This window comes from Octopus bimaculoides, chromosome 30 (assembly GCF_001194135.2).
Source record: "Octopus bimaculoides isolate UCB-OBI-ISO-001 chromosome 30, ASM119413v2, whole genome shotgun sequence".
NCBI lineage: Eukaryota > Metazoa > Mollusca > Cephalopoda > Octopoda > Octopodidae > Octopus > Octopus bimaculoides.
In genome coordinates, this window is record NC_069010.1 from 5162898 (window position 1) to 5166395 (window position 3498).

Sequence of the window (3498 nt, forward strand, 5' to 3'; positions counted from 1 at the left end):
ATCGAGAAGGTGAATGACAAGGACCTTTTTGTGTGCACAGTCTGTGACAGACCATGTCTGTCTTTGGCTGGCCTCAAATCTCACCTGCGAACCCATGGAAAACAAACTTCAACCGGCTATTCTGATTATATGTCTGTGCACACGTTTGAAAGTGGTGTGTGCCAGAGGGCTTGCAAATCCAATGGGGGTCTTAAAAGACATGTTAGGATCCACAATGAGCAGAACTTACCTGCAGGTATTGGTAGTGCAAATCAGAGGTGCAATCTGTGTGGGTGTTTTTTCAAAACATTGTCTGGTTTAAAAAGCCACATCAGATGCCATGAAAGGGCTAAGGTGTAGGTGCAGGAGGTGGTCAAACTCTGTGTAAGGAGTAGACAACTACCATTATATATTATATATATTTGTATATAGACGCAAGAGTGGCTGTGTGGTAAGTAGCTTGCTTACCAACCACATGGTTCTGGGTTCAGTCTGACTGCGTGGCTCCTTGGGCAAGTGTCTTCTACCATAGCCTCGGGCCAACCAAAGCCTTGTGAGTGGATTTGGTAGACGGAAACTGAAAGAAGCCCGTTGTATATATATTATATATATGTGTGTCTGTGTTTGTCCCACCATCGCTTGACAATTGATGTTGGTGTATTTACGTCCCCGTAACTTAGCGGTTTGGCCCCTCTGGGGTCGGCGCTTTTTCCATTGTGTTTGCTGTGACCATGTGGGGGGCTGAATTACAGGAAATTGTATGTTCCACTCCTTGATGTAAAGTTGTTGTTTGTTCCTTCTCGAGCCGTGCCTGGCTCATAAGGGCCGGTTTCCCTGTTTCATTGGCATATAGGTTCCCCACCTGGACGGAATGCCGGTCTGTCGCAGGTGAGCTGCTAGATGCAGGTGGAAAGGGCGAGAGAAAGTTGTGGCAAAAGAGTCAGCAGAAGCTCACCATTACCTTCTGCTGGAGCCATGTGGAGCTCATAAATACACACATAAATACACTCATAAATACACACATTGTCCAGTCTGAGATTTGAACACATGATCCCTCGACCGCAAGTCCGCTTCTCTAACCACTAGGCCATGTGCCTCCACTGATGTAAAATTATCTCATAAATTGCTCTCGGAGAAAGACAAAAATTCTATTGCGTATCTGTGTTAAGGAAATCAAATTAACATGCTAGAGAGGAAAAATGAGCTGATACAGACGTGATATATTTGGAGGATGGCAGTTAGATATTAAACAGATGTTGTTACACATCGCTGGTCACAGTGTGCTTTTGCATTGCTTTAGCTTTCAAATGATGCCACCCTGCTGGCTAGGCAAGCCGGCCAACAATCCCCCCCACCCACCTGATCAAAGTGGGGACTGGAGCAGTGTGAAATGAAGTGTTTTGCTAAAGAACACAATGCGTTGCCCCGTCAGGGAATTGAACCCACAATCTAGCGATCGTGAGTGCAACGGTCTTACCACAAGGCCACAACACTTTCATGGTAGGAACATAAGGAAAGGGAACACCTAGGCAAACCATCATCATTTAATGTCCATTTTCCATTCTGGCATGGGTTGGACAATTTTAACAGGAGCTGACCGGGCTGAATGCCTGTTTTAGAATGACATTGTAGGGTAGGTGTGAAAGGCTGGATCTGGCCTTGTTTTGAATTAATCATGCATTACCTCATAACTCCAAGATTTCAATGATGTGATCGTTTGTTTTTAGAATGGCATTGTAGGGTAGGTGTGAGAGGCTGGATCTGGCCTTGTTTTGAATTAATTATGCATTATCTCATAGCTTTGAGATTTCAATGAAGTGATCGTTTGTTTTTAGAATGGCATTGTAGGGTAGGTGCGAGAGGCTGGATCTGGCCCTGTTTTGAATTAATCATGCATTATCTCACATCATAGTTTTGAGATTTCAATGAAGTGATCGTTTGTTTTTAGAATGGCATTGTAGGGTAGGTGCGAGAGGCTGGATCTGGCCTTGTTTTGAATTAATCACGCATTACCTCATAACTCCAAGAGTTCAATGATGTGATTGTTTATTCTTAGAAGAAGAACACTGTAGGTTAGATGTGAGAGGCTAGATCTCACCAGTTTGAACGTAAAACAAGTAGAATATCTGGGCCAGATGTGCCCACTATTGAATGCTAAAGGGTTAACCCATACTTGTGCAAGGAAAATGGACAGGTATTGTTGTGTGTGATGGTTTAATTCCTCAGTTTCTCTCACAGGGCATTGCCTGACCTGAAGCTACGGTAACAACAATTTACTCTTGATGGGATATTTATCTTTACTTAAGCATGGATGTTCTGTTAAAACAAGCTATACTACAGTAGAGACTATGAAAGAAACTCTCGTATTGGATTTTGGTGCAAAATGCACTCGTTTATATTGCTAGCAGGGGAGATAAGTCCCCACCAGCGCTGAGCTGAGACAACCAGATCATGTGATTTCGACCTTCCTTGGTCTCGTCAATGAGGGATACTCTACTGCTAGAGAGAGCAGCAAATTCATCATCTCCTTACCACCGATATATATAGACAAACAGTGCAAGATGAGGCACTGGTGTCGCGATCAGGCAATGCTGCGCAATAACAACAAATCTTGAATTGCATCTTACTGCCAGGGAACGGGGTAAGAAGTTTGAAATATTTTTAGGGTGCAAGGCTGGGGTATTTTGGGGTTCCTTTTTAAGCCCTTTCTCTCTTTTCTTCCTTCCATCTTTTTTTAACAATTTAATTTTCAGATTTACTGAACCAAGTATAGATTTGAATGCTTGCTGACATGACTATGGTAAGCTTGGGTAAGATTTCTAACTGAGCAGTTGTTGAGACGGCCATTAAATCGAAATCAATGATTTTTTTTTTTTTTTTTTCAAATTTAAAAAAAAAATTCTTTCATTTATCATCACCATCATCATGACGAAGAATACTGTTTTATTCTTTTGTTTGACCTTTATTTTTCTGTTGTTTTACCTCAAAATTTGTGCCTTGCTCAGAGCACACAAGAGAGACTGTGTTGTTTACTGTTGTTGCATTTTAGCCCCAGGTCAGTCCTGAATGGGAATATTGCTGATCAAAGGCATAACTTGCATTCCAGCCTTTTTTCGAGACAGTAGAGTGACAGACATATAATGAAGATTTGGCTGCTGTTTTTAGCACATTCGCTGACCAGATCCTACGATAAGATATATAATAACATTTAATACTTATTGGCCCACAGCTGAGGGTGATATGCCATTGCTGCTGTGTGCACTTGAACATTGTAAAACACTGAATAAAAATAATTACTGAACAAGTAAAAAAATAATAATAAATAAAAGCAGATAGGCACAGGTGTGACTAAATCGTATGGTTCTGGGTTCAGTCTCACCGTGTGGCATCTTGGGCAAGTATCTTAAAAGCCTGCCAACCACATGGTTCTGGGTTCAGTCTCACCGTGTGGCATCTTGGGCAAGTATCTTAAAAGCCTCCCAACCACATGGTTCTGGGTTCAGTCTCACCGTGTGGCAT